Below are 12339 nucleotides of genomic sequence, written 5' to 3'. Positions count from 1 at the left end.
AAGCAATTACTCTTTCAACTGCACACGTAGCTCATAATCTAGGTAGTCCACCCTTCGGTGTATGCGTAAAAGAATCATGCAAACAAAAAAAGTTCTCCCGTGTCCTATTATGTCTTTTATAAATCCTAAGATCATTGTCCAAGTTATCCAAAAACGTTATACCAGTAAACAATGACAGGGTGACTCTTCTTTCGAAACGCGAGTCTCTCATCTTCAGTGTAATTGTTCTGATGAATTTGGGACTTTTTTCAGTTTCCTGCACTGTGCAGGACCCCTTCAGCCAACATTTAGTCTTATGAATTTTCAGACGAATAATCGTAAATGTTCACTCACCCTTCTGGCCAGCAGGCATCACATCCGTCCGTTCATGGTTGACAGCAAATCAGACAAGGGATTGAAGCCCTCACCATTGCCCAAATGTTTCGTTCGGAAACTGGAATTGTCAGCAAAAGCTCCTGGGACACTGCAATACAAAAAAAAATTTTTTTTTTTTTTTTTTTTTTTTTACACATAGCTAAGATGTAACTTCTAAAACCACCACTTCCTTAAACTTGAAAACAGCACGACAGACGTAGAATCTAGAGGTACGGGAAAACACCTTTCAAACGAGGGTATGTCAATATATCAAGTGTGATGTTGTAAAATATGAACCGGAAATAATGTTTTGAAAGATACAGTTACCAATTACTTCAACACATACCCTGAAAGGTTGTTGTTTATTGCAGACATTGTGCCAAATATTTTATGTATTTTGGCATTACAAAAATATTTTTTGTCCAATTATCAAGTGCCCAGGTAACAATAAGCTGCTTTAGCTCAAATCTGACATGGATAAATGTATTGATTCCTATTAAGTAACTCTCTTTTCCAGAAGATAAAAACATATGAAAATAAAATTATTTCAAACATAACAGTGAACATCCAAACTGGGAAGAGAGGTAACCATAATCATTTTCCTCCAAAATAATTCTACAAATGTTTATGAATTACATAAGGAGCAAGACTCAGAGATATTTCCATCAAGAGAAAACATACTACGTAACATGTAGACATCCAAGTGGAAAAGCCTGAATTCTGGACCCAGTATTGTCATCAATCACTTGTGTGGCTCCAGGAAAGCCATTTAATGCCTCAGGATCCCAGTTCTTTAATCTGCAAGGTCAGGTCATTAACTGATGCTTTCCATGTCCCTTCTTCCTCTCAGCATCTTTGTCTTTTTGGTTAAAGCACACTTATTCCAAATAACCTAAACTATTAGCTTCTCCTTTAAGCTTCCGGATTAAAAAGAAGGTTTTTACCACAAATCACTCCTATGCTGATCTGCCATCAACACCAGAGCTGAGCTGTGGGCAGAGGGTCGTGCACCTGAGCAGAAGAATTCTCACCCTGGCACTAGTGCCAAGCCTTGGTGCACCTGCACCCTGGGCAGCTGACGACATTCACTGGGTGCCCAAGGAAAGCTTCCATTCCTCTCCCAAGAGTACGGCTCCAACTCCTATGGAAATGTACCCACATGTACTATAGATGAATGTTTCTCAAACTTTAGTACACGGAAGAATAACTTGAAGAGCTTTTTAAAATACAGATTCCTGAGCCCCATCCCCACAGACACTGATTGATTGGTCTGGAATTGGGCCTGAGATTCTGTATTTCTACCAAAATACCAAGGAAGGTGGATACTGCCAATCACAGTTTGTGTCCAAATGATAAAGCCCCGTCGTCCAAACTTCAAGTAGCCTTGAGACCCAAGAAGCATTTCCAAAGCTCGCGGAAGCTCTGCAAAGCTACTAAGTCGACATCACATAGCAAAAAGAAAGGGGCTGAGGGCTTCCCAGGTGGCGCAGTGGTTGAGAGTCCGCCTAACGCTGCGGGGGACACGGGTTCATGCCCCGGTCCGGGAAGATCCCACATGCCGCGGAGCGGCTGGGCCCATGAGCCATGGCCGCTGAGCCTGCGCGTCCGGAGCCTGTGCTCCGCAACGGGGGAGGCCACAACAGTGAGAGGCCCGCGTACCGCACAAAAAAAAAAAAAAGAAAAAAAGAAAGGGGCTGAGAATGCTCACCATCTTTAGGACAAAATCTTTTTCCTTCTCTGGCCTAGAAGACCCTGCATAATCTGGTCACTTCCTGCTTCACTGACACTGCTGCCAGCCACCAACTCCATACCCGTGTACAACACGGATGCGGTGGCCTTCCTTCCATTTCAAGCAAGCCAAGGGTTTTCCTGCCTCAGGCCTGGTGCACTGGCTTTCCCAGCTACCTGGAACACCACGATCTTACTCCTTACACAAGTGGCTCCTTCTCGTCACAGGGTCTTAGGGGCAAAGGCCACTTCAAGAAGGCTGTCCCACCTACTTACTTAAGCTAGGTCCCCAGTCACTCTAATTACATCATCCTATTTGCCTTCCCCAGGGCTCTTATCATCACCTATAAACTTTTCTCATTTATTCACTTGTCCTCTCCACTAGACTATAAACTCCACACGGTAAGGAAACGTCTCTGTTGTGCTCATCACTGTCCTCCAAAAATTCAGAAGAATGCTAGGCTCACAGCAGCCACTCAATACAGACTGAGTCAACAAACGAATCAACAAGTGAAAGAATTAATTCCTCAGCATCCTCTAAACGTACAATTGCCATTTATTGAAAACTCATGCTGTACTGCATATTGTTTTCAAGTATTTTACAACAGGTATTTCATTTAATTCTGTTCTTACCACCAAGTTCCTAGTAGATACTCTTACATGCAGATAAGAAAACTGAGGTGCAGAGAGTTTTAGTAACCTGCCCAAGATCACACAGCTACAGGGGCTTGACTCTACACAGCTTGCGTTCACAAGGAATCCGTATTTTTCCAGCCAATACACTAATACAAAAACTGTGGGGCTTCCCTGGTGGCGCAGTGGTTGAGAGTCCACCTGCCGATGCAGGGGACACGGGTTCGTGCCCCAGTCCGGGAAGATCCCACATGCCACGGAGCGGCTGGGCCCGTGAGCCATGGCCGCTGAGCCTGCGCGTCCGGAGCCTGTGCTCCGCAACGGGAGAGGCCACAACAGTGAGAGGCCCGCGTGCCGCAAAAAAAAAAAAAAAATTGTGTGCGCCTACCTTGCACTAGACACTCTTCTGACTGCAGCTTGTCTGAGTGAGTTTTGGTTGCGAGGCCTTGTAGAGGATACTTCACCTCTCCGACCCGAGCTTCCTTGTTCATATGGGGAAAGCTAAGGCGTCCCACAATGACCAGGCAGGTAATGCAAGTGAACGAGGCAGGCCAGGTATAAGGTACAGCGAGTGAGGAGGGAGGCGGCAGACGGCAGGCCCCGGGCTTTCCCAGCTAAGAGGGCAGCCAGTGGCTCCCCAAGCCCGTTACTGCCACGTGGCAACATGAACCCAGGGCTACAGGAGCTTTCAATTCCACAAAGGCAGAAATCCAGATGACTATTTTGTGAAATTTCGTCATTTTTCAAAGACAGCAGCTAACGTTTTAATAGTACACATTAAAAAAAGAACCCTTGCAACCCGTGTAACAAATTATGGCTAGGGTTACGCCACGGCTGAGGTCTGCAATTCTACAGGGATTCGGAAGCACAGAGAAGCTGCACAAGTGGACACAGGAAAACACAGTAGGTATCTGGGCAGTTAAGGGCTTTTGAGAGCGATTATCTTGGGCAAGTTTTGGAAGGAACTGGAAGATGGGGTGGAAAAGGGATTCCATCAAATCAGGACATCATGGTCAAAGGCTTACAGGCGGATGAAACAGGCAAGACACACCAAAGAACAGCAGTGAGGAGGGAGGAATCACGCTTCTGTTCAGCATGGGAGCAGCGTCTGGCTTCTAGCTAAGGTGTAAGTTGGTCAATCAACACTTAAGAGTATCATTAGCGCTGTCCGGTTTGACTTCCTAAAACATTACAGTCCCCAGGCATATCCAAAAATAAGGGACAAACTATCACCGTGATGTGTGGAATTTTTCTGGTTTTGCTTGTGTGTTTTGTTAAGAATCCAACTGACCCAATACGGAATTCCATCTCCGCCGAGCTCTATAACTCTAACCAAAATACTATATGAATAATATATACTGTAGTTTTTATATGGACTTATAGTATATATACTATAAATACACTCTCTATATACACATACATATAATACATACATACACGTATACACATATATATAAAATACAAGCTCTGTAACTCTAACCAAAATACTATATAAACTATAGATAATATAGTTTTTAATATGCATTTATAGTACATATACTATAAAATACATACTATATATATATACACACTACAATACATGCACATATACTATAAAATATAAGCTGTATAACTCTAACCAAAATACCACAAACTATATACTATACTATAGCTTTTTAGGTGTTCATAGTACACATACTATAAAATACATAGCATATACATATATAAAATACTCGCATATATACTATAAAATCAAGTTCTATAACTCTAACCAAAACTCTGACCTCTAGAAATGAAAAACATGGCAACTGAGATTTAAAGGGAAAAAAAAAAAAAACCCACCAGAAGAGAAGATAGTATCCAAATAAATTATCCAGAACACTGCCCAGAGGCAAAAACTATCTACCTAGAATTGTATGCCCAGAAAAATTACGTTCCAAAAATGAGGGTGAAATAAAGATCTTTTCAGACAAACAAAAGTTTATCACCTCTCTACAAGGACATTCAGAAAGATGCATTTCAGGCCCAAAGAAAAGGATTTTAGGAAGAAGGTTGCTTGATCTAAGAAGGAAGGGGGAGCCAAAATGATGGAGAACTTTGGAGTAGATTAAAAGTGAATGCTTTAAAATGACATGCAAGTCTCAAAATTAAAAAAAAAAAAAAAAAAAAACGTCTGGCAACACCATCACTTGCTTCCCACCTAGGCTTACTTGTTCACACTGGCTGTCAATCACCAAGGTCCTGGACTGCAAACTTGATATGGAACGAGGGCACCAGCTTGAAATGCAGATTCCTGCCCAGAGGTGATCCATCTGCATTTCTACCAGATACTCCAGGGAACTCTGATGAAGTTGCGCCCTTGCCTCTACTCTGAAGAGTGCTGCACCACTGCAGGGCCAGGAACCCAGTGAGCTCCAGGGGCTCAGCCTGGGGAGGCCCCGACTGACACTCCAGCTGGCCTTTGTTCTTTTCCACTTCACTTACAGGCCCAGAGAGCACCTTGGCGCAGTGGGTCAGCAGCAACCCTGCCTCAACCCTGCTAGTCAGGAGCTGCAATAAATTAAAAGCCCATTAAAATATTTTAGAGAAAAGCCTAGAAGTGCTGAACCATTAATTGTGCCATATTCAATCTGTTTTCCCGGAGATTTGAAAAGCCAGATTACCATCTTGGGGGTCATTAGAAAGAATGAAGCTTTCTCCTTTTTCAATTTACATATTTAAAAATGCAGAGATCCTTCCAGGGGCTACTACAACAGGCTTTCCAAGTCCGGCGGCGGCCACTCCCCCCTCTAACCAAAGAGAAAGAAGCCTGGGGTGCCGTGGGGTCTTGCCTTGTGTTTTCAAGTAAGGAATCAAAACTCAGGGCCTGTGGTTGCAAAACAGCTCCAGGAAAACAGGTAGAGGCAGCCACAAAACAGTGCTGTTTTCTTGTTTTGTTCTCCCCTCTTTATTTTTCCCTGCAGCAATCCTTGCTCAGCACAAGTCTGCAGGGAGCTGGAAAGAGCAGCTGTGGTTCCCTGAGGCCAAGACCTAGCAATCAAGTTGTTTACCAAACACTGCCAGGCACCGGGAAAACAACAACAGCACAGGCAGCATTTGCATCTGTTTTTCAAAAACAACCTCCAAAGTCTGGGCCCTGCCGGGTACTTCCTGGCATGGCTGAGAGGAGCACTTGGAAATTAAAGGCATGAACTGCCTGGGGTATGAGCCCCCATGGCCTACATGTCATCCATTATTCCTTTTCTTTTGAAGAGTGCCTATCGGAAAACTAAAAAGGATGGGGAGTGTGCAGTTTCCAGGCCGGGCATTCAAACAGACGACATGCTCGTCACTGGCATTTCCAAGCAAGATAATAGTGGCCATTTTAGCAAACTGGCATACTTTGCTGGCCATCCAACACCTCAAGACATCCAGCCGTGGTTCTCAATCTTGAAGGAGCACCAGAATGCCTGGGAGGGCTAAGAAAACACAGATTGCTGGGCCCCTCCCCTGCAGTGTCTCATTCAGTAGGTACAGGGCAGGGCCTGAAAATCTCCAGCAAGTTCCCACGTGATGCTGGTGCTACTGGTCCAGGCACCAGGCTTTGGGAAGTAAAGCTAGATGCTTCCTTACCATCCTGAAGATCTGGGGCCTCTTGCCCCATATTAACCTTTCCCATGTATCTGGCAATGTCATACCCAAAGGAGGCCACAGAACAAAATGGACCGGATGGTTTTCCTTTTGTTCCTCCAGATCCTCTATCTGCCATGCTGCCCCAACCCTCCACCTTGCTCTGCGTGTCTTGGAAGGCCGCCCTGCGTGGATGCATCAACAGGTACCCTTGTCTTCTGGCTTCCAGCTGGTACAACCAATGGAGGTCTCATCTCAGGAGAACAGAGAAGATGGGGCATTTATCACCGGGGCACCGGAGGTTGACTATGAAAGATCACAGCTCCTGCCAGGCAGTCCTCTCCCTACAGCTACTGTATCCAGGCTCCACCACGTGCCCCCCCTTTGTCCTCTCAGACCCAGAAAAAGGACACGCCACCTATTTCCTACCGGGACCCTGACACAAAACTCAAATTCAGTGCCTTCTCCACTAGATTTCCCTTGGCTTGAGAATGCTATATCCGGAATTTTTTAGATCCACACAACATGAATAAGTATATGTGTACATACACTCTCATATGCACACACAAATAGACATGTACATATGATCATACATATATATACATATACATCTTTATAGATTTCTTCATGTAGCTCCGTCAGATAGGTCAGGAGACCTGGGAGGACACGGCCAAGGCCATCTCATGGGGTCTGCACCTGTGCTCCTTCAGGCCCCTGAGCCACAGGAAGAGCGGGCCCACTCTGTCTGATCCGTTACACAACCTGATCGGAAGCGGAGCATTTGTGAGAGCTTCAATCCTTCTCTAATTTACTAACTTAGTTTCTCCTTTGTTGCAAATAGCACCAAAATAGAAAGAGAACAGAAGTGGGTGGAGCGGGGCTCCATCACCAGCTCCTGTGAAGAACTTTCTGACAATGCTGAACCCAGTTCAAAATGCACTTGGGCTGCGGAAAATGGTGTGTGTCGTCAGCTCGCAAATAAGATGCCAATCTGCCTCCATTAATAAGGCTCGGAGAAGAAGAACAAATAATAGTTCTGTTTTTAAAATAATCGGAACCTCAAATGTACCCTAGATAGGCATCTATCTGAACAGCTAAGTTCTAAAGTTCTAGTCAAAATGGTCACCCAGATCTAACCAAGTGGGTCACCAACAGCAACATCTGTGGCTTCAATGAGCCCACTGGAGTTCATTTCAATTAAGTTCCCTAGAACTAATCACTATTACTTTTACTTAACTTTCACTAATAAGATTTCTTTCAAGTCGCCAGAGGACTTACTGATATCTCTGTTCAAAAACAGGTTTTTCGTGAGGTAGATAGCTAGTGGGAAGCAGCCACATAGCACAGGGAGATTAGCACAGGGAGATCAGCTCGGTGTTTTGTGACCGCCTGGAGGGGTGGGATGGGGAGGGTGGGAGGGAGACGCAAAAGGGAGGGGATATGGAAACATGTATATGTATGACTGATTAAATTTGTTATAAAGCAAAAAGTTTAAAAAAATAAAAATAAAATAAAAAATTAAAAAAAACAAAAAAAAAACAGGTTTTTAAGTAAACCCATTAGATTAATTAGAACACATGGGGAATATGGTGTCGGTGTAATTACTTTTCTAGTTCACTGAGGCTTAACCGGAAACCTGTTTTGTTTGTTTATTGCTCGTCTTCGCTAAAAATCCCCTAAACGTTCCATTTAAAACGTGAAGGCTGGCCCTCCTGCTGCATCTGTCTGCCTCTCCCCATCTCCCCAGTAAGAACCCAGCTTCTGTCTGAAGCCTGCCGAAGACGATGAGTGACTTAACTGTCACCCCCTCTTCAAGGACTAGATGTACCCTCATCCTGTTGCCTCCCGGCCATTCCAGAATCCCATTTCATCCTTCATCTTGGCTCCAGTGCTCACTTCTTCCCACCGCCCTCCGAGACCAACGTCATGAACAAACTGGAGACTTTCCTCTTTCCATAAAGATGTCCCTTTCCCCTTTCCCAGAAGCCATTCACTCAATATCCCTTGATCTCAGGCAAACCAAGAAGGAAGGGTTGGCCTTTCTTTAATTCCCTTTCTTAGAGCCAAGTTCTGGCTCTGCTAACAGTCTACCTTGCCTGCCATCTACCCCCAAGGAGACCACCACAGCCCCTCCCCACTGTGATTCCCTGACCCTTGAAAACCCTTCTTCTGATGACTGTATGTGAGGGGACCACTGCTCCCAACCCAGCCACATGGCTTTGGCCTCTAAATGTCAAGGATGCCCTTCTACACCTTTCTCAGATGTTTTAGTATCTGGTTCACAATTTCGGTCTACGTCCCTTCACTGTGGCCACTTCTATCGACCTCAACAGCCATGAAGATGGTCCTTCTAACAGCCTGGCCAAGGCTTACATCAGACCTGGTACAGATAAAGTACCACTCAAAAAAAAAAAAAAAAAATCATTCACTGAGTGAATACACACCTGGTTATCTTAAGTTTCTCACCCTAAAAGCTTCCAGTCTATTTGAGAAGCAGAATAGGGCAATACTTGAGAGCACAGGCTATGGAACAGACTTCCCATGTCCCATCCTAGCCATGCTACTTACTAGCTATAACCTTGGGCAAATTCCTCCATACCTGAAAATTGGGATAATATTTGCCCATAAGCGTAAGGGCTCATTAAGTGCTAATTAACCAGAACCACTTGCTTGCTCTACACCTGAGGGCATGGCCAAAACTTGGATCTAACCATCCCTTAGAACAGCTCCACCTCAAACGAAGACCTTGAATTCTGAAACTCACTAACAACCTCTCACAGAGCCACCTGGGACTGGGCCCCTCTCTCCTGAATTTGCTCCTGGACAGCACAGAGACAAGGCACCATCCCTCAAGTCCTTAACTCTCTGCCACACGCACAATCTGTCATCCCCCTTCTAACCTTCCTCTCTTTTACAGCATCGAAGGCTCACTTCATGTACCCTGAAAACCCCTGTATCACCCAGGATGCCCCTGTCTTTTCTACCAACTTCCTGCTCGAGCCCTTTGGTTCCTTCACCAAAGTGATCTGGGTGAAGCCAGGCTTGGGTGTGATTCATGGTTTATACCCTGGATGTCTACACTACAGTGCCCAGGACACAGAAGGTCATTACATGTGATATTAATCTGGGTTCTTTCAGGGAGCCAGGAAGATTCCCCATAAGCCTACTTGGCACTCTACCTATGACAAGTTGCTATTTAAGAATCACGGGAACTCCAGGCTCAATTTCACAAATACCTTCCACTCGTGGTTCAGTTCAGTGGCACAAAAGACAAACCTTCCATTCTCATTGGCAAACTGGGCTGAGCTAAGAGAGCGGGGCTTAAAAAGGTGAGCCACCTACTGGCAGGGCGAGTGGTGTCTCTGTCCTTGAGGCCCAGGGGAGCCTCAGTTGCTCCCGTGAAGAACAGTCAAGTGAGCAGAGAGCTGGCTGCCACCTGGGCTCTTTATATGGCTTTTGTGGGTAAACATGTTTACTTTCTTTTCACTGGCTGGGCTTATCGTGATCAAGTATTTTGTTTTGAGGCTTGCTCTATAAACATGTTTACTTGGAGGAGAGAGCTTTGTGATAGCTGGTACACTTGTTTTTCACACTTTTAAATTCAGAACATATTTTGCACAGCCCGTGGTGAACAACTCAAGGTGGTAAACAAATGATATTATTTCATCTTCACTCTAGAGAGGTGATCCCTATGTATCCGCTCAAAAGCTGGAAGTGGGTTGTGGGTAAACAAGGCTCTCTATTAGATGAGAACAAGAATCACATTCATAATGATGATGCTACTAACAAGAAACTTATCACTGTAATTTTTGGCAATGGCAGGCCGTGCAGAAGAAGGGAGAGTAGCAAACCCAGGCCTCAGTTTCCCCGGCGGTAACATTCTGTGGGAAGTGACATACCACAGTGAAACCAGAGGCTGTCGTATGAATGGACGGGACCCATATTTTCTGTGAGAAGTTACGATTACATAATCAGCATACATAGCTGATATGGGGGAGGAATAAAACAACTCTTTTAAAAATGAAGAAACCGGGGCTTCCCTGGTGGCGCAGTGGTTGAGAGTCTGCCTGCCGATGCAGGGGACGTGGGTTCGTGCCCCGGTCCGGGAAGGTCCCACGTGCCGGGAGCGGCTGGGTCCGTGAGCCATGGCCACTGGGCCTGCACGTCTGGAGACTGTGCTCCACAATGGGAGAGGCCACAACAGTGAGAGGCCTGCATACAGCAAAAAAAAAAAAAATGAAGAAACCAACTAGGTCACAACATTAACTGCAATTCCTCGAGATGCCTTGTCAAATGATGATTTCTGCTGGCTTTATAATTAAGAAGAAGGTAGTGGCTTCAACTGTAAAAAGGAATAGTCCTCCATTATTGGAAAGGTAAAAAAAAATTTTTAAAGAATAAAAAGCGGGAAAAAATGAAAATAACTTTTGAAAAAAAACCAATGGTCTTAAACTAGGGCTGATAAGTGCTGTTTACAGGAGTCACTCTGTGGGATGAAGCACCAAGTCCCACCATAGCTGGGCCAAAGCTCTCTTCTGGAGAATTCTATGGGTCCCAATATTCCAACTAGAAACAAAAGCCTTCTTACCACAGGCCTTTGAGGTGAAATAGAAATGACTTAAAGGAATAAAAACAGAGAGGCCAAACTCTTTGTTCAAGCAAATAATACCAGCCCCGCCCCTGCCCCCCACCCTCAAGTCACCTTCTAAGCTCATGCCCAATTTAAAGAAGTCAAAAAACAACAACAAGAAAGTTAAAATTGTTAGAGCATAATTAGATAAACATCCTCATTTACTAAGTGTTATTCTTTCATCATGTCTGTTACCGTAGGGAGGCAAAGTAACCCCATATGGGACCTTATCCATCACCCAAGATGGATGATGTACAGAACATACAGATATCAGAGAACAAACACACTGAACAGACTTCTTTTCCAAGGCTACAGTGTGATTCAGGGATACATGAATCGGGAGGAGGGGCCAAGGGCGCCTTGAGGCAGCCACCATCCCTGACATTGAGATTGCCTCTCCACTCAAGGAAGGAGACCCAAAACAAATAGCTGCCCAGATAATTTTAGCAGAAGGGCAATAAGACCCAGGCGGGTGGGTGCTGATGACCAATCCGTAGGAAGAACAGACCTTGTCCCGGCTTTGCCAACTGTTGGAGAACCTCTGTGAGTCAATGACTGCCAGAGCCTGGCTTTCCCTTTCTAAAAACTGACAGCAACAAATCCCACCTTTTTGAACCATCCCATTTCACAATTGTATGCCTTGGTCTCAAATGGAAAACATCATTTCAGGGGATAACCAACAATTCCAGGCTCCATAACCCGATCGATAACAATCCTTGGAGGGCTTTCCAACAACCCACAAAGGCATCCAAACTCCCACAGCTGAGGAGCAGAAATGGAATTTCAAGTTAATGTGACGCTGGCCGGTGACGAGTCATCAACATACTTCAGCTTTCAGTTGTCTGAGCAGACAGCTGACTCAGCGGGGATACGGTTACCCAGCCAGCCACCTCCATCCGACCCACTGCCTCAAAGTAATCTGTCCTCCACCTCAAAAGGAAACAAAAAAGTTGAATGACGAATGAAATGACTGAAAAAGAACTTCCAGTTAATTCTTACAAAATTAAAAAAAATAATAACCAGGACTTCCCTGGTGGCGCAGTGGTTAGGAATCCACCTGCCAATGCAGGGGACACAGGTTCAAGCCCTGGTCTGGGAAGATCCCACATGCCGTGAAGCAGCTAAGCCCGTGCGCCACAACTGCTGAGCCTGTGCTCTAGAGCCTGCGAGCCACAACTACTGAGCCCATGCGCAGCCACTGCTGAAGCCTGCGCGCCTAGAGCCCGCGCTCCGCAACAAGAGAAGCCACCGCAATGAGAAGCCTGCGCACCGCAACAAAGAGCAACCCCCGCTCGCTACAACTAGCGAAAGCCTGCACGCAGCAACAAAGACCCAATGCAGCCAAAAATAAATAAATAAATTTATTTAAAAAATAAAAAAATAATAATAATCACCCTGGTAAACAA

The 12339-nt window shown here is 45.1% G+C and overlaps 1 protein-coding gene across 7 annotated transcripts in view; it reads right to left on the bottom strand.

The window, feature by feature from the left end:
* FOXP1 (forkhead box P1) overlaps positions 1 to 12339 on the bottom strand; it is a 596443-nt gene that overhangs the window by 502673 nt on the left and 81431 nt on the right. For all 7 annotated transcript variants that reach the window (XM_081246281.1, XM_081246288.1, XM_081246289.1 and 4 more), the window contains exon 3: positions 334 to 463. The gene's annotated coding sequence lies outside the window, so the exon portion shown is untranslated. The remainder of the gene's footprint in view (positions 1 to 333; positions 464 to 12339) is intronic.

The sequence above is a fragment of the Mesoplodon bidens genome (genome assembly GCF_964165515.1).
Source record: "Mesoplodon bidens genome assembly, chromosome: 10".
Classification (NCBI taxonomy): domain Eukaryota; kingdom Metazoa; phylum Chordata; class Mammalia; order Artiodactyla; family Ziphiidae; genus Mesoplodon; species Mesoplodon bidens.
Note: the sequence above shows the minus strand (reverse complement) of the source record. Positions and strands in the feature narration are given on the sequence as shown.